We start from the raw sequence: 23,899 nt of genomic DNA on the forward strand, positions 1-23,899 counted from the left end.
ATTTCTTTCTTTTTTATTGACGCATTGATCGTCACCGAAGGCCTTTACCAACATTCTGAATAATTCGGCACCAGAAATTTGATTTCGCACACAAAATTTATTGGAACTTCTTTAATGAATAATTTCACTCATCGTAAAAATCGCCGAATGCCCTTTATGTACTTCAGAAAGGCAAGCGTATACTAAACACTAAGGATTTTTTTGATGTGACATTTGGCATAGATGTCACTGAAAGTCATACCAGCATAGAAAAAAATCATTTCGACAAATGTGTTACAGTATCAGAAACATAAACTAAAAGTATTCAAATTTTCAGCCACCTGACTTGAGTTTTCATCTTTATCGAGGAAACGGTAACATATGGCGTATTTTCGATCTTTGAAGGGGGCTCAAACAACACTGATTCAAGCAATCACAAAACGATCTGAGAACCCTTTTTAGCACAAAACCTTGTCTTTCTAACACTATATAGCGTAATGCGATCACATTTATATAACAAGAGGTACAGATTACTAAGCCCACTACTTAATATTCGTATAAAACTAAAGTCCTTCTTCCAAAAAATTTCTGCACACCAAACGCCACAATTTTCGCATACCGCACCTACAGAGCAACAACATTCCATCATTTAAAAACACATTCAAATAACATTGAAGATAAAGTGGCTTTTAAACCACGAGTATACGCTTCATAGCCAAGCGTTTAATGCGAAATTGTATTCAACTTTTCAACTGGCTACTACTCGCAGACATGCCTTGCAATGGAAAGTTTTTTATTAACAATATTTTCGCAATTCTACCGCGTGTGGCAGCACTTTTAGCGCACACTGTATTTTATTATGATTTTTAACTTTTCTATTTGGCAACTGCCAACTGTTGCCAGCAGTGCGTTGAAAAACGCCCGCTATGCTCACCGCAGCTAACCTCACTTGCGCATGAAGGATAAACACAGACATAATCAAATAGCTTTTTTAGAAAGAAAAAAAGAACAGACACCACTTGCAAACACAACTATCAAACCGGCTGAACGCACAAAGCGTACGAAAATTGAAAACTGTGCAGAGGAAAGTCAAAAATTGCATTAGAACTAGTGAAAGTATGCTTTGCGCATTTTTTGAAGTGGAAAATGGCAGGGAAAAAAGAAAGCTGCGACCGAGAACAAGCAAATCTGCAGCATTGCAATTTTATATAGTAGGTACTTGGTGGAAAAGACAAAAAAGAAATAAAAAGAAAAACAATGTTGCGCAGCGAGGAATAGAAAAAGTTGCCGGCTCACAGTTCAAATCAACCGAATTGACGAGCAGCAAAAAGCTCAATCAAGTTTACTTTACTTCGCTTTACTTTTATGAAGTCGATTGAGTTTTCCACATTGTTTCGTAATACCAGTAAAATAGCTGTAAAATGTGTATTTACTAAAGTGAAAAAGAACTGCAACGATTTTCCTGCAACAGTCGCTGCCAATTTCTTCACAGTTATGCTGTGTATTTGAAATGCCTTTAAAAGCTATTGGCTTGCGTGACTGAAATAAGAAATATGAAGAAATTGTGGCAGAAAGAGTATTTTGAAAATGGTAAAAATCACTGCAAAACAAATTTAGCAAGTTTCATAAGGATTTTCAATTATTTCTGTTGTAGATAAAGCTTGTAGTCAAAGCTTTCAAAAGTTAAGTTTTTACTTTGCATATTTGCAAAAAACAATACGCCAATAGCAGTGGTCTCTTGTGGAAGAGCGTATGACTTGTAAAGCATTTTAGAGCGTAAAGTTCGAGGAAAGATTTGAATATGCAATTACATAGAAAAGCTATTGACTTTAAAAATATATTTGTTTAAACTATCTAGCTAAAGATAGTTATTTTCATAATTATTAAACTTTAGATACCAAGTAGAAGCTACCTGTAATAGGCGAGCTCTGAGAACTGTTATAAACTTCAGGGTCAAAGCCCTTGAATATGTGTATCCGAATAGGCGCTTTCATAGTGTCCAGTAGCATCCTGAATTTATCAAAGTATTGCACCTTAGTGAGTCCGTATGAAAGAGGAGAGGGCGCAGTAGTCTTTAGATTGTAGTACAAGTCATAATTTATTTATTACTCTGGTCAAAAAATAGTAAGAATTTTTAACTTAAATTTCTCGCGAAAATCTAGTCTTCAAAATATTTTTTTTCTCGGCTGGCATGACTGTTCGTGACATCTATGCCAAATTTCACATCAAAATAATCAGTAGTGTTTTGTATGCGATTGTCTTTCTGAAGTACATAAAGAGCATTCGGCGATTTCTACGATGAATGAATTTATTTAATAAAGAAGTTGCAATAAATTTTTTGTGTGGAACCAAATTTCTCGTGGCGAAACGTTCAAAATGTTGGAAAAGGCCTTTGGTGTTATAAGGAAGGTATAAAAAGGACTTTCAAAAAAAAAAAAGAAAACAGAACAAATTGTTTTTTTGGCCATCAATTTATTTTATTCAAAACAGTCTCCTTCTGCTTCACAGCTCTACAGCTTTTTGCACGGTCGAAAAGCATGGCGAACGGGAGTTTTAGCTTTTGAATGGCGTTTACGTCTGCATGACGCTTTCCTTTCATGGGCAAATGCATTTTTCCGAAAAGAAAGAAGTCGCACGGTGCCATATCAGGTAAATACGGGGACTGGTTAATGGTTAAAATGTGGTTTTTGGTCAAATAATCGGTCACAAGCATCGATCGATCTGAGCAATTTTTGGTCGTCAGTCAATTTGTGCGGAACAAACCGTGCACACACCTTTCGTAAGCCCAAATGTTCGGTCAAACTGCGATAAATCGATGTTTTGGAGGTGTTCAATTCCATTTCCATGAATTTTAATGATGATTTCGGTTGATTTTTGATGAATTCACGCACAGTTTCGATGGCATTTCCGGTGATCACGGGGTTTTGATAGTCCTTTATGTCCTCACGACCACTTTGAAAATGTTGAAACCACTCGTGCACTCTGCTACGGGATAAGCAATCATCGCCATAAACTTGTTTCATCAATTGAAACGTTTCGGTAAAAGTTTTACCAATTTTAAAAAAATTAAAACAAAATTTAATGTTGACTCTTTGTTCGAAGCTCATTTTCGCGCCGATAACACGAACATACTGACACTTAAAACGCAATAAATTCACTTTCAAACGATGAAATGTCATGAAATTCTCACTGGACACTTTGGAACGCTTCTTTTATAAATTGTAAATGTTTACATCTGAAACTATTTTCTTTCAAAACGATTCATTTTATTATTAGCAAACTCATTTCCACAATACTTCATCAGCTCTTGGTTCTCAGCTGGCCCTTAACTAGAATAGATTTCCGCAATAAATACCAACTTGCATCAATTTCCCTTTAAGTTTTATTATTTACAATAAGAAACTATTAGCTTTCACCCATATCTCAAACGAAATCATTTTGCTCTCATTTCTCACAAAGTGTATTTACCTGCCTTAGCTTTGTGGAACATCGAAGATGCGCCCTGCTTCACTTAACTTTTTCTGCGTTAACTTTTAACTTCTTTCCTCTCAATTATTTACGCATCTCGGCGCTGCTGCATTTCTTGACTAGCTGCCAACAGCCGCTGCAGCGCTGCAACGCTGCCCTCCGCCGCAACAATGCAGCGCAAAAACTATTCCGAAAACCCATTTAAAGCCAGCCAAGCTGTGTGCTCAACAACACGATTTATATTCCTAATGACTTATTTTCAACTGCCACTACCACTACATGCATATATTTTTACATACGATTACACAATCACACACACATATACATATGTAAAGGGTTGAGTGTTTGCAAAGAGTCTGCCGTTTTTGCAGTTAGCTACTGCTATTATTGCTCTGCATTTCTCACTGTCTTCAGCTGCTGCTGCTGCTGCTTCTTCTTCTTATTCTTCCTCTAAGCACTAATGCTTCCGTCCGTAGTATTTGTAAACAAGTGAAGTTTTAACCCATTGACCTAATAAACCCCTATCATAACCCCGTTACGACGCCGGTGGCATAAACATTTCCGTTTCGCATAACCTCTACCACGTCTTTGCAGTGCAATCTTGCAGTCATCCTTCCTGCTTGGCGCTACTTCATCTAGCATGTATGCGTGTGTGTGTGTGTGTGCATCGCTTATCCTAATTCACTAACTCTTCTTTGACTGTTGGCTCGGCGAGTAAGCAAGTAAACTAGCAGAAGCAAACAACAAATCACTTGTAGTGTCTGCTACAACAGCAACAACAACAATATCGGCCATCTAGCTGCATTCTCTCACAACTGGGTGTGTGTAAGTGCCAGCATGTGACCCGAAGGTGCCCTGTAGGTGTAGCAGCTCTGGGCACAGCTGGCAGCGCCTGTGCGTTCCGAGAATCCATTAATTATTTACACAACAATGTTAAAGTAGAGAATGGAAATGCAATCAACAAAAACAACAACAACAGCTATAAAGTGCATCAATTTATTCCAACACTTAAGCAAGTCGTGAGCGTGAAAAATGTGTCGCCTAGGTCGTTTAGCTGCCAGCCGGTTGTAGTGGCGGCAAATAGGATTACTAAACTATTTGCTGGAGCTTGTAGCGCTACTTTGAACTCAGTTATTTATTTATTAAAAATTTTTTAAACTATCAAAGAGTCACAAGGGTTGAAGAGCTTCTCCGAACAGCTGCTGGCTTTTATGAGTAATTTTATCAATGAAAATGGCTTTTTCGCGCATGATTTGCAGAAAATTTACGGAGACAACCTTTATCAATGAAAATGTGGGTTTGCTATTGTCTGACGAAGTTCAATACTTTTAAGCATAATTTTTCGATGTTGTCCGCATCAAACCCAGGATCCGTAAAGTGGTCAAAGGTCAAATTTTTTAGAAGAGGCATTTATTTTCATTTTGATAGCTTTGTTCGAATCAAAACTCTTACTACCGAGCGCATTTATGCGGGTTTGATGCAGCTGCAATTTGCTGAATTCGGTAGTAAACTGGTTGGAGTAGTAATCTGTAAGCTGAGAAATATAGTTTTAGTCGGCGGAGATATTTAGTTTAAATATTTTTTTTGGAATCCTCTTTCTGGTAATGGGCTGGTTGAAGAAACCATTTTGAGCCTTTTGAAACTGACTTAGTCGCTGGAGAGACCACTCTTAGAGGTTGTTGAAGAATCTTTATTTTGGAAATCCCATTGTTTCCAAATACTGTTGATCTCTTAGATACTGTACTGAATCCAAATGCCTTCAATCGTTGTCAAAATCATAAAAACTTGTCTGTCTTGCAGTTCTCCGTCTAACTTCTATAGAGCGATCAATCCTTGCGGTTTTTGATTTATCTTTGTTTGCGAAAATATTAATGTCGCCCACAGGCATGAAAAGCATAAAGGCTTGTTTGTCCTGTAGTTCTCCGTTTTTGATCAAGTAGTTATCTACTATCTAAATATGAGGTGGCGAAGGAATTCAGGAACAATTAGTCGCTGGAGAGACCACTCTTTAAGGTCTTTGAAGAATCTTTATTTGTGAAAATCCATAGTTACTGAATGCCCTTGATTTCTTTGATATTCTATTCAATCCAAATGTCGTCCACAGTATTGAAAAGTATAAAAACTCATCTGATCTGCAGTTTATCGGTCAATCTTATGAAGTTATATCTATTGGAGATTCTAGTATCCATCCATTAGGTCCTTTAATTGGTATGTGAATGACATTATCGAGCAGTTTTCAGTTTTACCTTTTCACCCCCCTGAACCAGAGTGGTTACTTTACTTACTGTGGTAGCTCGAAAGATGAATCAAGACGCGCTGGATGCGTATTTGTTAATAATTCAAAAAGTTTGAAAGAGTAGCCTCTGCATTAGCAGTAATTCAAAACCTATTGTAAGGGTGCTGTTTTTAGGCGTGTGGTTTTTAATGAGGCAATAGTTTTTTCGAGGTTGGTAATTTCGTCAACTATTACTTGATTTGTACTGTTTATTTCGTCATTTCACAATGAACACTCCAGATTACTAATTTATAATGGCTCGTACGCATCGCGGGCTGTACCTGTATATATTCGATTGACATAACCGTCCAGTAGAGTCGGTACTTCAGGCAACCATGGATCGGTTTCGCACCACGTTTACTCCAGTACTCGTATATAATTTTTATCCTCGGAGACGCCGTACAGTGCAAGCCGAAGTCGTTATTGCTGCTAGGAAGCAGAGTATGGGAAGATCCAAATGAGTTTATCCCCTATATCCGCTATACAGCCAACGAAACAATCAATTTGTTGAAGGAAACTTTTGGTGCTCTCATTATCTCGTGGTTTCAATGGCGTGCCCTTCAAGATCAGGCCACAAGTCTAAAAAACACCCTTTACAAATTACTCAATCATACCAACCATTTCTGCAACACTCATACTGCATGCTGTGTTAAAATCGCCCGAAGGGTTGCAACATTTTATGCTCATTAGTAATGTATACTGCCACTAGATTGCACTGCTGGTATTTTGCACGATTACGTTTCCGTTCTGATTAGAACGTCTAGGCCTGGCTTCCGTGTTAATGTCTGTACGGAAGTGAAGCAGTAATACAAGACACATACTTGCATTCACATCAGCGTCACTTTTGCAAGTTTTGCACACTTGAGTGCTGGGTTGAGTACTAAGAACTTTGAAAGTTCTTGTTATAAAGTATATTGTTTAAAAGAAATATGAAAAAAAGAGTTTTTAACTTTACTTTAACTGCGAAAAGCTGAAACAATTGTGATGAAAATGGTAGATTGAAGGCATCGTGCAAACCTGAGCTGAAAAGCTTCGAAGTTCTAAGTAAAGTGGGAAGGCTTCTTATACAAGTTTTCATTTAGTCAAATCACAACCTTCCACATAAATAAGTTTGAAGATATAGCACATAAAAGCTTAGGCTTTTGAGGCACCCCAAGCCTTTTAGGGATACAATTTTATATATTTTACCGATATGAGCCGTCACATTCTCGCATGATTATGACTCATTTTATGGTTCTCTGTGCCTTTTTTCTGTTTTTGCAATTGAAAAGACTATCTACGGTATGGAAAATTGGGTTAATCGTTGGTAAGCTCAAAAGGAGACCCTCTAAAAGACGACAATAATGATGAGTTAGGCTTTGGTGTCGCAGCTACTGGTAGCTGACTGACAGCGTTAAGTAGCTAGGGATCATCTGAGACAGGAAGCACTCGTGAAAACCAACCATCTAAGAAGGAGCCAGGAAGGCATCGGTTGCCTTGTATTGTTGTAAGTTGGCAAAAGGTGGGCACTCTCCATAAAGCTAGTTCTTTGGCTCTATGAAACCATAGTTAACACGCAAATTTTGATTTCACTTCAAAATACTTGGATTATCAGGTCGCTGAGCCCAGTCCTGGCTTACCTTCGTAAGAGGTATGGGAGGGAAGGACTTGCTGAAGAAGAGGATGAATAAGAGCATGCGAGGAGGATGGAGGCGTATACTGTCGGTGTCTTTCCATTAGCTCCAGGCTTAGTATTTCGGACCACTACAGCGTCTTCAAAGTGGAGGTGGCTGCCTTAAAGGTAACAGTAGATCTACTGCTCCGGAACGCAGCCTCTATTCGAGTGATGACTATCAATTGCGAGAGTGGGGCAGCGATATTAGCCTTTAGATCACTTCTTGTGCGCCCAAGATGGAAAGGATGTCTGGACCCCTTATCTCTAGCATCAAGTTGTTTTATGATCTTCTGTATTAGTTGTTCAAAAGATGATGAGATAGAATCATCACATCACTTCCACCTAAACAAAAACACTTTCGATCTCATACTTTTCAACATTCCGGTGAAATAGCGAAAATATAAATAAAATACCTAAGAATATTTGTGAAGGTATCCGAAGGTTTTTGTCGATAGGTTGCAGATATCCAGTTACAGAAGATTTTAATATGGCTTCAGAAAGGTCTGTACATAACTGTCTAAGTGTGATCTTTCCGTCTTGCTGAGGGATCAGTCTAATTCAAAATCGCAAAATCAAAATCCACAAGTCAAGATCTCCAAAATTGCAATACCTCAGTGCAACTGTATATCTGTAGGGTGGCAACAGTGTGGCTGAATCATATACTGAACATTTAACTCCATTTAAATTCGCCTGCCGTCACCATACAGAGTCGTAATTAATATGCTTTATACAAGTATATCTTTACACATACATTCATACATGCATGACACAGGTTAAAGCCTTTAACCCACTCATTACTGTGAGTGTCAACGCAATTGTGTTTACCTTATCGCAAACTTCAGCCAGTTGACAGGCGGTCGTGCTGAGAGCCCTCGGAAAAAATTGTGCAAGTCCCACACACATGCATACATACAGCTTTCGTTTACTTTATCGTCGGTCGTTGGCAGCAACAACAACAGTAGCAACATGTCGTTGTAACGGATGTTGTTTTACGTTGTCATTTGCCGGTTGAATGTGCCCAGCGACAATTTCGTTGTTTTTACATATTTCGCATTTTGTTTTCATAAAGGGTTATAAGCCCCATTTTGTTTTGTTACTTTTAGTGCTTTCATTCTGAAATATTTACGCTGCCTTTTTGTTGTTTTGCTCGCGTTGTTGTTACGTTTGACGGAAGCCGGAAACGGAAACAGTTGCTCATAATAATTACGTGGAAAATAAACAAAACCAGAGGAACATTAAGACAACAAAAGCGCGGTGCGCGGTGGGTGTACCGTAAAAAAGTATACAAAGAGAGCGCAATATAATTGTGCGTACTCATGCCGGTTTAGTGGTGGCGAAAGCGGGTTAGAATGCGGTTGAGTGAATGCGTGTGGTGAGCGCAGAAGATCCCTGTAGGAAATGGAGGAATTAAATGAATTTTTATTGAGTACTTTTTACATTAGTTGTGCCTTCTCTAGGCTCTTAAGGGATATGTGAATGTGCATAATACTATATACATATGTACATAAGTGATTATGAGACTCGCTTTCTAGGAAGAGGCGCTAATATGATCTTATACCAAACAGCTAATGCAGCTGGCATCCGGTATTATATTCTTAATGCACGAATCTCGATCGGACTCTTACAACCACCGAAAGTTAGACCTTGCTGAAAGCGGAGAGGTTCCTGTACCTCCCTCGATTTGCCTTGAGACAGAAGATTCTTTCGGCTACATAGCCCCCGATAGCTAACCAGCGTTTGTTTATTTGATTTGAGGTCCAACAGTCCAGTAGTGAACCACAGGAAGCTAAAGAAGCTTCTACCCGTTCCCATTCCGTAGTTATGGAGACTGAAGTGGCTTTTCTAGCAAGCTCATCAGCCTTACGGTTACCTTCAATGCCCCTGTATACAGGCACCCAAATCAGCCTTATCATAAAATAACTCGATGCTAGAGATAAGAAGTCTAGGCATTCAACTCTCCTCATAAAAAAGATGAAAAATCTCACCACCTCTCCAGCGAGTCCATTTTGTACTTCCTAGTGATATAATCGGTTCAGTCTTGCTAGGATTTAAGTAGAGGCCGTTCTCAGTAGCACAATTGCTTTCGTTGCTAAGGTACCCCTGAGTTAGCTCGTACACACACGGAGTGCAGAAATTTTCCTTTAACCAAGAGTGCTTCATCGTCCGCGTAGACAATCACCGGGAGCCGACTTCCTCTAGCTTTTCCACAAGATCACTGACAACCATGATCCAGAGGAGTGACGAGAGAATTTTACTTGTGGGGTGGTCCTACTGACAATCCGTTGAGCCCGCTCACGGCTTCATTCCGCTATAATCGTTGTTTGGTAGAGAAGTTTGAAGTCGAGATGCTTATGGTTCGATTCAACCCTAAATCCCTCGATATCGAGGAAGGTCGCCCCGGTGAACTCCTTGTTCCTTATGGTCCTCTCGAGCAAAAAGACAAGAGTGTGCCAGGCAATGTCCACTGATCTACCTTTGTAACAGACATGCCGTGCGCATGAAAGGCGGTGAAAGGACTGATGGATCTGAAATTCGTGGCGATCTCTTACCAGTCTTCGGGATGAATGCTACTCTAACTTCTCTGTAAGTTACTGTGAAGCTGCAGTTAAAATTTTAAGTGGATAGGTGCGATAGACTCCGTATACTCTCGTCGTTCCATTTTTCGAGTAAAACCCTGAGTAAAAACCTGAAAAAAAAATTGAAATAAATATCTACCTTAGCTAGAGCGCATATTATGGTCTTCACTTTTTTTTGTAATTTTGAAAGTGAACATATAGAGAAGTGTTTTAGACGGTTTCAAAAGGTGTTCTTTGTATCTGTTACTCAAAAGAGAAATAAAAACATATATAATAAGAAAATAAAGAATAAAATAAAAGATGATCCATTTGCTTTTCGAAACGTTCCGCAATGCTTGAAATCAACTAAAAAATTAATTTTTTGTCTAACAATTTCTGCCTTCAATTTAACTCAATTTCCTACAGGGATGCTACAAAGAACTACAAAAACAGTAAACGTGAGCATGAGAGAATGTGAGAGCATTGCGCTAACCGTGCGTATTTCATTGCATATGTGCAGGCGTTAAATGCTCTAGTATTTTTCCTGCCACAACAAGCACTTCCTTCCCGGACAGTTGCTCTGCGGTTATTTATTTTATGCGCTACCAGCACTGTTGTCGCTTTGATCTGCCGTTTATTACTCACACACACATACCCACAATTGTTGCTCTGTTTTTATATTGTAATTTGCAGTACTTTTTCCGGCATACTCTGCGAATTTTTATTGTTGCAACTATATTTTTTCGACGGCCTTTCCTTCCGCTGCTGGAGCATGCCTGCCTTGGTGGCACTTTCATTTAATAATAGTACGCGGTGAAAGCATGTTCGCCCGGGGCGTATGTTGGCGTGCAATCAAATACCTTTGGCCAATGCAGTGTCCGCCCCGCGCGCCACCGACATAGCTTTAGCATGCAGCACTTATCCGTTCACCCTGGTAATTAAATCGGTCACAAAGGCTACATATCAGTTACACTACGGGGGCGTGTTAACCTCTTTTGCAGAATTTTTACGAGCAAATTGCTACTCTCGGCTATTGGCAAGCGCCGTCGGGTTGTAGTTATTATTTTTGTATTTTTATGCTTTTTTAATAACGGCACTTGTAGTGCTGTAAAAAAATTATAAAGAATACTTTTAATTTGGTATTGTTTGCATTTTTTATTACGTTTAATACCCTAAAGTCAGAAGTAATAAAAAATATACTTAATTGTATTGGATTGTCAAGAGTTAAAGTTCAACTAGCGATTATTATATTATTACATAAAAGCTCTTTTCAAATTATTTAAAATTTGCTGAGTTTCTGCAATTGTGTATGATTCTGGATATAATGAAGCAGCAGTATAACATACCTCGGCAGTTTTGCAAAGCTTTCGGTATAAAACTGAACAAATCAACAACGATTTCTTTAAAATTACAGCTTTCAAGTTCAAAAGTGGTCATCAGCTTACACTGTTGTGATAAAGCTCAGCATTATTCAAAGCTTTTATAGCTGCTCGAGGGTAAATGAGAAAGCTTTACGTGAAAGCTCTTTTCAAATTAGTTTTGGAGGTCATGTAAATAGCAGCAGTTGAATTTACTTGAGCAGCTTTACAAAACTTTCGGTATAATACAGATCAAATTACAACTATATGTTTAAAATTACAGCTTTTAAGTCCAGGAGTGGTCCTCAGCTAACACTGCTGTGTGAAAGTTCAGCAAGATTCAAAGTTGTCCTCAGCTTACACTGTTGTGTTAAAGCTCTGCATTATTCACAGTTTTTAGAACTACTTCAATGTAATTGAGAAATCAATTAAATCATGTAAATTTTCGCAGTTCTTGAGCTTATGTAGCACCAGTATAATTTTGTTATTTATACTTAAACAGATCTTACAAAGTTTGCCATGATGTTTGTAAGACGCTAAAAGAAATGTAGGATACTTAAAGTATATATCAATATATCTATTTTGAGTCGACTTGACTCGTTTTAGCCACGTCCGTCTCTTCGTCTGTATAAATACAAACTATTCTCTCAGTATTTGTCGACATTCGACATCTATAGCATCTAGCTGCCATATAAACTCATTCGCCTACATAAAAAATTTCATCCAACTACATTCACTGCATCTCTGTTCGCATGTCTAAACACGTGATTTTACAGAAGCTCCATAAAAACTGAAGGGCATTTGATTCGAGTGGGTGTCTAATATGTTCCAACAGCTCATTCGATTTCCTTTATTTGACTCAACAGCTGACTGAAGTTCCACACATAGCTATGCAGTAGAGCTGCTTATCTGTTAGCCGTCGCCATCCTCAATGTCCATATGCACTATTAATGCATATTTTTGTAGCCATAGGCATTGTCAAACCCTACAACTGTCTAAAAACTCAAGTCTGTTTCCTTATCTATTGCTACTGTCTATTTGTTTGTCCGCCTGCAAGTCTATCCGTGGCCGCACAAACTTTGCTCGCATTTTTTCTCTCTTTTTTGTGTTTTGGCATTTTCGATTTTTTTCTTTACTTCTGCTGGCTCTTGGTAAGCTATGTGCTCTCAAGCCGGATGTGACATCGGCTGGGCAATTGACCACATCGCTCTGGCGCGCCGGAGTCTTTTGAGTGCACTTCCGTGCTTAAATGCATTTATCCACATACGAATATATATCTACCATATACCCATATGTGTATGCATGTGTGTGTCTGCATGTTTAAAGTTCATATATACATATGTGTGGCTGAGTATCACCATGCGGCATATGGCAGACATTATCCTTCTGGGCATATGCTCGCCTTCGTGTGTCATGTGCAGTTCATTTGTTGTTTTTTTTTTTACTCTATGCAAGTTTTGCTTTGTTGTGTTCACCGCAAGGTAATTTTTTTTTGTTTTTGCGGCTTGAAAGTTCTTGAAATTCGTAAAGTTTGCATTGTGATAGGCGAACTGAGTTTAACTTAAGTTTGACATTCATTTGTTGGTGATAAAGAATTTGTTGTGTTTTTTTGAGTGATAACTTTGGAAATGTGTGGTTCTTCTAGAGTGGAGAATGGCGAGGAAGGAACGTTTCAAAATTACCCATTTTCTATGTAGAGCCACTTTAGCCAACAAGTACTCCTTTGAACCGAATGAGTAAAACAGACTAATTCATAGTTTTATATACATATATACAGAGAGAGAGAGTTGGGGATATAAAGGGAAAGAGGGAAATATGAAGAATGACGCGGAACGATCGAGTGAAAGAGACGGAGATAGAAACATAAGGAAAAAGTTGTTGAGAGATAGTGATGGAGTAAGAAGAAGAGAAAAGAAGAAATCATCGAGAGGGTCCCTTTGGTACTAGAAACACTCCCGCATATTGCACATTACTTTTAAGAAATTGATAACGAAGAAGAGAGAAATGGGAATTGACAAAGAATAAAAAGGAAGTAGACGCAGAGACAAGGATCAGTTGAGTACGAAAGGCCTTGATGAAAAGAGATAGATCAATAGAGAAGGAAAGACAGTGAGTTACAGGTCGAGAGAGAGAGGGAGATAGAAAAAAATATTACTTCAAAATAAGGAAGGATTGAAAACATCGACGGAGAAATAGTTAGATATCAATGAAGAGAAAACCAGAAGGAGAATGAATAAGGTGTTGAGAGAAAGAAAGAGAGAGATTGTAATAAATAAAGAGACGATTTAAAAAAAAAAATACTTTGCTTCACAGTTTTAGAGGGAGAGAGAGAGGACAGAGATAAGAGAGAGAGACAGGAGACAGGGATAAGGCAGAGAGAGTAACAGAGAGATAAAAGAGAAAGAGTTAAAAAGGTAGTGAGAGGAAAATAGAAAAAAAATGTAAAAGATAAATAGAGAGAATGCAAGAAACTTACATGGAGAAAGAGGTCAACGACTGAGTTCTTTTCGTGCTAGAAACAACCTCGTAGATTACAGCTAACTTTTTGTGAGATTGATAAAGAAGAATATAGAAAAAATAATTAATAAAAAGGAAGAAGACGCAGAGGCAAAAATCAATTAATGAAAGAGAGAGATCGATAGAGAGGTAAAGAGAAGGAGAACGAATTAGGAGACGAAAGAAACAGAGGAAGTTGGGAATGGGAGAAGAGAAGCTTTTTGACAAATATTTTCATTATTTTCGTTGATTCATAGTTTATAACGAGATCAACGCACACGCCCAATTCAATATTCTACCGCTCTTATATCCCACCACTCTCAAAAACTTTTGAGATTTACATATTGTTATATGTATATGTATGTATAGATGTATGTATGTAATGTGTGGGCTTTTATGGAAAATTGTAGATATTTACCGCATACTCTACAAATTCTCTCTATTTTCATTATCTGTGCTATCCCAATTAGTTAGGCGTATTGCCACATACACCGACATACCATATGGCAATTTAATTTGAGGTCAGCAACAATTATGTCTACCACTTTTTTCACACCACACATACCATATATTCTTCAACTCACTCTCCAGTTGCAATTAAGCCCGCTTGCTCAGCTGTATAGAGCTCGAGTGGCGAAGTTTGCAACATGCAACCGGCTTTCAAGTATCAGCTATTTGTCTACAAGATACACGCTTATGAAAGTTTCACAAAAGCCACAATTACCAGTACATACTAACCATTTGATGCTCATAACTTTGGTAGAAGCTTCTTTTTGCGGTATTTACACTGCACGAATTGCACGTGTTATTGCAGTTGTTGTTGTTGTTGCCGGGCGCTTGTAGTTTTTCGAAAACGAGCACCAGCTAATTAAAAGTTTCGAGGCACTTTTAACAACACTGACATCCGCTAAATGCCAATTCTTATGCTCTACATGCACACACAGGCAACACTTTGGAGTTTTTATAAAATGGCTTAACTCAAGTTGGTTGCAAGTAGTTGAAAAAGGTATAGTTAGAGAAACTGCCGTCTTAACTGATGAATTCATTTTATAGTATAAGGTTTTTAGGTACCACAAAGGACCAAGTGTGCTTATAAGCATCAACTTCCTAACCTTACCCAGTTGGAAATTCTAATTTTTGGATCAAATTGGCATTAAGATATAATATCCAGCACATAAATTATATCTTTCCTATATCATAGAAGCTTCTTAGATATACAGAACACAGTTGGACTTAGAAGACCTTCGTTAAGAAACTGTTAGACAGTGCAATAGTTCTCTGTGACATCATAATTATATTGTAATTCTCCAGAACAGTATTTGAGAAAACTACGCTCTTCAAAAATAAGGTTCAAGTTCATATCTCCCATTTATTGAACAAAGAAATGAAAATAGTTTCTTTCTGGTGAACAATTTTTGAGAACTGGTTAAGGATATGTCTCCTTTGGTATATTTAGTTGAAGATTTTTTTCGTGATTGGATTGGGTATATAACTGTAAGAGATCATCTTGAACCAATTAATTCGGATTCTGATAAATGTCATTAGTATTTTTCTTTTTCTCATATCTTCTCGCTAGTTTTGAAAGCTTCGGGAATACAGTTTTACCAATCGCATGAGAGGCATGAATCCAGTGATATAACAGATTAGGTGCTTAAATATAGATTTACATCGATGCTTTGACAAAATTGTGCTCCTATCTGTGATATTCATTAATTTAACGGGTTGATTGAAAAGTCCCCGGCTTAGCATTGTAAACCACATTTTTTTTTGCAAAATTCGTTTGTTTTTTTGATACCATATTTGTAATCCGATTTGTCCTTTGCTTCAAAATATGTCTAAGTTTTGGCGATCATTTCAACTTAGGACGAAAATTTCTTCTCTGCCAGTATTTTAAGATCTCAGAGCAGGCAATAGTCGCTGAGGCTAGATCTTGAGAACACTGTGTATCCAGAAGTAATTCGAAGCTCAATTCATTAACCTTTGCCATTGTTTTCTCTGACTTGTGACACGATGCCATTTCGTTCTTCCTACGATCCAATAATAATACATAATAGTCGCTGTTGATGGTTCCACCTTTTTCAAGTTCAGTTGATATCTTTAAGAGTGCATGCTATGTCGGACAACTTCACTTTACGGTCATCCAAAATTATTTTGTGGACTTTTTTGATGTTTTCGTCAGTAACAACCTGTTTTGGGCTTATACCATTGACCAGTATTCCCATCATATTCCTACAGTCTTTTCTATTGAGTGCCAATTCGTTCTTGGCAATCTAGTCCACTACTTCATTGCCCTTGATGCCTTTGTGACCTGGCACCAAGTAGAAGTGAAGTCGCTTGCTTCTGGAAACTCTTTCCACTGCTGCCCTGCTTACCAACACACTTCTGGCCGATATGCGATACGAGGTTACTGCCTTCATTGCTGTTTGGCTGTCTACGTAGATGTTAACTATGGAATTGCCTACAGGTGCATTAGAGGCCAATTCCGCGGCAATTCGCAATAGCAAAGACCTCAGCTTAAAACATGCTTCAGTGCTCCGGCAACTTAAAAGATTGCCTAATGCCTAACTCTGGACATTATATTCCCGCACCACGTCTAAATTTAGCATACCAATGCTCAATAGTACATTTTCCTGGGGCAGTGTCCGGAAACTCGTCATCAAGCTTCAACTATATTTTTTCAACACGCAATTCCCTTTTATCCATTTTTTCACAGTCACAAAAGTTGCTTCACTCCAAATGATATAATTCACAAACAAATGATCTGACAGCTGTCAAATTTATGTACACGCCTTCTGTAGGTTAGGACTAATTAAAAATCATATGTATTTAATTCTAGTCGCGCCATCTACATATGTGTCAGACCGGATACTTTCGAATTAGTGTCCAAGGCAACAATCTCCTGGGAAATTGTTCAGATCCGACCACTATAGCCATACAAACTGACCGATCAAAATTAAATTCTTGTATGGAATATTTTATATGTATATCTGAAGGGTATTACATCTTCGGTACTGTTAAATTTTCTTTTTCCGGATTTATTCCCTAATGTTATTTACACACTAAAGCTCCACTGATAAAGTAAAAGTTAGCGAATGAAGATTTTGTGTGAGGACAGCGGAGAGCGTATGCATAGATTATACGACCAAAGAGCTTATGGTGAGTCTTTGTCGCAAATGTAGCATACATTTCGGCGCCAATGTAATACATTCTGCTTTCCCATAGTGGAAAGCTCTGATTACTATTGTTAGGTGGCGACTTTCGGCTGAAAAGTGTTGTTGGCCGAAAGTAACACATGTATAAAATAAGAATATTTAAATAAACTTGTAAATATATCTATATAAATATGTCTGCATTTTTACATATGTATTCGTATATATCACATAAACACTTCCAAATGTGCTAGTTTCGTGTCTAACGGGTTAAGTGGCTAGCTGCAAGCTAGCATGCTGCCCAATTGGGAGCAACATAAACGTAAAGCCATTAGCAAAATTCCAAATTCTTGAATGCTTAGCACTATGCCAAAGGAATTTAAAATGTAGCCAATGGACGCCGCGAGTTGTGCTTGGAATTAGATGTGTGTTTGTGTGGCCTTGCGCGCTTGAATTAGTAGCTATTAAATATAAATGCTACCCGTTGTATGTACAGTGTGCGACAAAACTAAAGCACGGAATCTACCTTGTCGGTATTTAACTGGATAAAATCATAAATTAGGCATTACGTGATATTTTATTGATTTGTATTATTAGTTCATGTATTCTTCTTTTAAAATTAGTAAAAGTTAAACAAATTAACTTACTAAAATATTATATAAAATTAAATATATGAAGAACTCCAAAAATCTGGTGCGACAAAACAAAAGCACGAAATGGTTTTATGATTGAAAAATTTATGTCTTTCAATATTTGGTTGCGTATCCCTTATTTTTCAATACAGTTGCACATCGGCTAGGCATGGACTCAATTAATTTATTTGATGTGTCCCAGGAAATGCTTTTCCATGCTACCTTCACTTGAATGTATAAAACGGCCTTATTTTTACAATTCTCAAGTCTGATTTTTCGATCTACAATTTACCATTGGTTCTCTATGGGATTGAGATCAGGTGATTGTGCGAGTCGCTTCAAAACCTCATTCCTGTTATCAACAAACCACTGTTTTACACAAATAGCAGTGTGTTTCTGGTCGTTGTCATGTTGATAACTCCATTTTAAAGCCATTTCTTCTGCAACATGTGGCAGCATTAATATTCTGAGAAATATTTTTATGCTTATATTTGTCCATTATACTGTTTATATGATGAATTTATCCTATTGCATTCCCTGGAAAACAACCCCACACTAGTACATTGTCTCCACCATGTTTCACCGCGCTTGTTTTATAACGTTAATTTAGGCGTTGTCCTTCGGTCTGCCTACCAGCTTCAGCCCATCTCAATCTTTGATATTAAACTTCGATTCGCCAGAAAAAAGTACAGTTTGCCATTTGGTAATCGCTCAATTTGTGTGCATCCTCACAAATTCCAATCACGCCAGTCTGTTCTTTAAATAAATAATACGGCTTTTTTGCAATAACTTGCTACAGGTAGCATGAAAATTCCCCATCGACAGCTCGACGTTGTATGGATCTCTGTAATATATTTAACCGTAATTGTCTTACAATAGATATTGCCGATATAAAAGGGTAATTTTTTATTGCCCGAATGACTCCCTTATCCTCTCGTTCGGTTGCTCTCCACGGCCGTCTACCTCTATGCGCTGTAACCAAAGAGCTTGATTTGCCAAATCAGCTAAATGTTCGGGAAACATTAGGATGATTTATTCCAAACATTTTGCAATAGTCATAACCGATTCTCTTTTCTTAAAATCCTTAACAAATTTTTTTCTAAAATGAACAGAATACTTATTTCGAGCCATTGAAATATCTTTCTCTTTAACATACAACCAACCGTACTGAATGACGAACTGCAACTGAATATGCATTAATATTTTTCTAATTAGGTAATAACTACACATATCCAACATTTTTGATCATTAAAAACCGTTTGACAAACAATTAATGTGCAATTAATGTAAATTCTTAGTTATGTGCTTTTGTTTTGTCGCACCAGATTTTTGGAGTTCTTCATATATTTAATTTTATATAATATTTTAGTAAGTTAATTTGTTTAATTTTTACTAATTTTAAAAGAAGAATACATGAACTAATAATACAAATCAATAAAACATCACGTAATGCCTACTTTATGATTTTATTCGGTTAAATACCGACAAGGCAGATTCCGTGCTTTAGTTTTGTCGCACACTGTATATGTATATATATATAAATATTACACATTTATGCCAACTTTAAGTTTATTTGTGCTTTCCCGCCTGCTGTTGGTCATGGTCGCCGGCTGAAAGCGCTCAAAATGGCGTTTTCGCCACAAAGTTAATGTTGATTATGGCGCCGTGCCGCTGCCAGCTTCTCGGCTGCCCGTTTGGGATTATTGAACTCGCGGGCACGTATTATGTGTGCGCACTAGCTTAATCAAGCAGCCAAGCAAGCAACCGCTATCTAGCCGAGCATAGCACGAACGCTCAGGCAGACACACACACGTACATACACACATACGCCAGTTGAACTTATGTGCGCTCATAGATTTGTTTTTATGCTGAAATTCATACTAATAAGTCCACTTAAAAGTTTAGTGAGAAGTCATGAATGGCATTAAATACTTTGGTGCGTGCTTTTGTCGATTTGCCATTGGTGGATTTGTGTGGAGGACTTTGAGCGCACAAGTGCTATCTTATTTTGTGCTGCAAAGCATGTAAAGGGTGATCCGATTCGAGGTTCCCTACTTAAAAAAAATACAGAAACTTAAAATTTGATGGGGGATATTTATCATCATTCGAAAGAACATTCTTTGGCATTTATTTTTTGGAGTTTATCTCTTTCAAATGTTGGCCGCGGCTTCGTCTCAGATGGTCCATCCGTGTAGTCCACTTCTCGAGGAGTCGTTTCAGCATTTCGACTGGTAATTGGCGAATGACACGCATGATGTTTTGGTCCAAGGCCTTAATCGAAGCGGGGATCATCTGTTCTCTCAATAAATCCTTTGATTGATGCGATATATGGGAAGTGGTGATGTCTTGTAGAAACCAAGAGATCACTAGACTCAATTTCATGCGTCAAATACATAGTTAGTTTTCATGGCGCGGTAACGATCGCCATTGCCGATTACGTTCTCTTCGGGTCTCAAATGCGGCAATTTTGCTTCTTTACATACTCACTGAGCCAGGAAAGTGCCTCATCTCTGAAAAAAATTTGGCTTGAAATCGTCGGATCATCTTGGAACTTTTCAAGAGCCGATAGAGCGAAGCGATATCGCTTGAGAAGGTCGATCAGCTTCAGTTCTTGCACAAGCTGTATTTTGTATGTTTTCAATTTGAGGTCGTTCATACGTCAGTCCGAGTTGCTGCGACAATCCGGTCTTCGTGTACAATCTTAGCTACGGCTGTTATATTTTTTTCACTGCTTGCAGGCCGTAGTCTATTCGATAGAATATTATCCCATAATGAATGCTGGGTCTCGAGATGGGTGAAAGTGTTGCGAATAGTATGTTCAGTTGGCCGATTATGCTGACCATAAGTTGAGCGAAGCGTCTTGTTGGAACCAAAGGTCGTTCATTCAAAAGTGAGCTTCATCGCTGAACAAAATTTTTTATGAAAGTCGGGTTTTGTAACAATTTCGTTTGGAATCATGCACCGAACGTGCGACACGCTTGATGGACGTTCGGCTTCAAATATTGCACGAGTTGGAATTTGTGAGTCCGGAAACCAAGATCCGTCTGTAAAATCTTCCATAAAGTAAATGTGTACAGTTCCAATTATTGCTCCCGATGGCGGAGGGATTCATTCGGGTCTGTTATGCTATTCTACACCTGTTCCTGAAGTCTGTCCATATTGAAATGGTAAACCATATTGGGTATAAATCAAGTTAAAAAGACCAACTCCGAAAATATTCTTCTTTTTTAATACCCAAAGTATTCTTCTTTTTTACTAGCGTAGTCACCGCTTACGCGGTTATAGCGGAGCTTTCAACAGCGTGCCAGTCATTCTTTCGCTGTTTGGCGGAAATTAGAGATTCCAAGTATAGACAGGCCCTTCTTCACCTGGTCTTTCGGACAAAGTTGAGGTCTTCCTGTTCGTCAGTTTTCGACAGCGGGTACTGCGTCGAAGGCTCTCTTAGAGCTGGAAAGTTCATCATCCATTTGGACGACATGACCTAGTCAGCTTAGCTGGTGTCTCTTAATGTGCTAAAATATGTAAATGTCCTCGTATATCTCGTATGCGGTATTCGCCGTTGTCAATGCTTCTGCACCATATAGTAGGACGGGATTGATGACTGACTTGTTGAGTTTGGTCTTTGTTCGTCGAGAGAGGACTTTACTTCTCAATTACGTACTCAGTCCGAAGTAATAGGATCTGTTGGCAAGAGTTAGTCTGCATTGGATTACGAAGTAAATATGACAGTAAATATTTTGTCTTGCCCTCCTGCATTACCAGACTCAAATGCTTCGCTCCTGTGTCCAACCTGGAGAAAACAGAACTAAATGGGCGGTTGTTATCGACATCATCGGCGTAGGGAGTCGCCTTCTCTGAAACCTCGTTTGGTATTGAACGGCTCGGAGTGGTGCTTCCCGATCCTGACACCGAAAGTATTAGCACATTGAAAACCCCTTGTCTAAAAATACACCCTTTATATTTAAGTATATCCATGTATTTGCTTCAGCTTTTCATCTATTCCACAAATATTACTCGGTCACGTGCTCGACATCGTAAATGTTTGGTGAAATGCGTGCGTGCGTTAAGGTGCCAAGTCAGGTATTTCTCTTACAGACCTAAATTCAGTGTAAATTGTAGATTATCACGTGGTGTTGTGTTACGCTACATATATGTATATGTGTTTATATTTGTGTGCATTTCTCTTGTATTGATTGCATTTCACCAAAAATAAAAACAAATAATATGGACTTAAAACATTTGGAACAAGCTCTGCTTTCTAGATATTTTGTAAACATTTATTACTTTTAAGTACACTAAATTTTTGAAATTCTTGATCAACTTGAGTGCGCTTTCAAAAGCTTTTACGTTCAAACACTTGCAAAGCTTTTCCCAATATCTCTGAGTTTTTATATTTTCATTTATGTCAAGTTAGATTAAAGTTCATTATTATCGAAAAATGTGATTGCAACCAAGAAAGTCACCAATATGTTCGCTCTTTTGATTTCTCAGCTTCACCCATGTAGTTTTTTTGGTATTTTATCATTGAAAGCTTCCGAAAGCTAAAGCTCAAAAATATTGCTTTTTGCGAATTTTTGTTCCTGATGAAAACCAAAACTTCGACGGCCAAATGCAGTAATATATCCGTTCCTTCGATCTCTCAGCTCTTAGTATCTAATCGTTGAAAGTTTTCGAAAACTTTAAGTGAGATAAACTTTTTTTTGTAGCTTAATTCATAATATTTTACTTTGACTTGAGACCTTAAAAATATTCTTGGTTTCATTATAATTTTCTATGGTGTTCCGCTTAATACTTGTATCATGGCAAGAATAGGTCTGACGAGGACCAGGTAATATGCTTAGAGTCACGAGTGGTCTTTCTGTATCATTTTTATGTACATATATAAATATTAGCAAACATCTAGAATATTTGTAAGACTGCAACGAGTCCATAAATAATTTTACTTAAAGAGAACACAATTTTAGAACTGATTTTTATACGAGATAAACTGAACTCTCTCACTAATGTTTCTTTACCGAATGTTTTGATAAATATAGACTGAATGCAGCCACAGGTGATTTAAATTTCATCCTGCCTCCCATACTATCCCCACTATGCCATAATCCATCTGAGATATAAGTTAGATAAGTTTAGATAAATAGGCAAATTTCCTGTGAGACCACGAATAATCCCACCTGGACAGCTAAAGAAGTCTGTTCCTTATGATGCCTCGAACTCCTAGGTATGAAATAAAAAGACCGTCGCTTATCCGCAAAACGCCTAGAGAATGCCACAAATTTATTGCGGCCAATACGAACTCCAGCCAATTCACCAGGTTCGTTGAAAGTATGGCAACCGAAATGCTTCAACCTTAGTTTGGTCTAGATATTGCCACCTGATCTTGCTTTTTGCAACTTTGCGTTCAACAAAATCTTTAGCTTCACTACATGAATGTTAATGAGACAGTGTTTAATTCGGACACCTATCACTGCGGTGATGTGAGCCTTGCTAAGAGTTAACAGTCATTGGAACTTTTCTCTGTGCCAGAAGTCTTTCTTCTTCTTGACCTAGCGCTCGAATGCTCCTCGGTTTTACAATTTCTGACGATTCCGCTGTAGCCAGGCAACCAGACAAGTTTAATACGGCAGACCAGACTGAGGCTACTATTAGTGAGAGAACATCTATTGCTACCTTGATGGATGCCACTTCTGCTTCAAAGATACAACAGTAGTTTGGAAGTCTCAAAAAAGAGTTGATTGAGAGCGCACGACAGGAGACTTTGCCTCTAACTTTCCACTTGAGCTTCGCTCCATTCGTGAAAAAGTTCGCTGCGTCTCTTCACCAGTGACTCCGTCCCACTCGAATGTCGCTCATGGTGTTCCCGCGGAGAAGATGTCGCTAAGAGCAAGCTCCGCTGTGCAGTGATCCAAGTTATGAAGGATGCAGTCGAAATGAGAGGGGTTTTCGGAATGGCCCTCTCCATTATGTTGTCCAGTTTTCCGTAGTCTGATAGGAACCTTAGCAGCAATGCCGGCTACGTTCATGGGTGCTATAAGTAGAATAGGAGGTATTGAGTGCCTCGTTGGTGTGGTACGTTGAAGACAAAGAGAGTCGCTTGTGGAACATGTTCCAGCTGTTTAGCGAGTGTTGCTTTATCGAACGCCCTTCACGAGACAAATACACCATAGAATTTCGGTTTCGTAAAGTTAGTGAAAGACCTCAACGCTCTGAGATATACATATATCTCTTTCCTTATTGTCTCTTTAAAATGTCGAAAGCTTGTAGTCCTTACCGTCGGTATGTCATTTTGAGCAAACCGCTATGGAAAATCATCGTCATGACAACGTTTCGTGT

The sequence above is a fragment of the Bactrocera tryoni genome, chromosome 5, assembly GCF_016617805.1.
Source record: "Bactrocera tryoni isolate S06 chromosome 5, CSIRO_BtryS06_freeze2, whole genome shotgun sequence".
Classification (NCBI taxonomy): Eukaryota; Metazoa; Arthropoda; class Insecta; order Diptera; family Tephritidae; genus Bactrocera; species Bactrocera tryoni.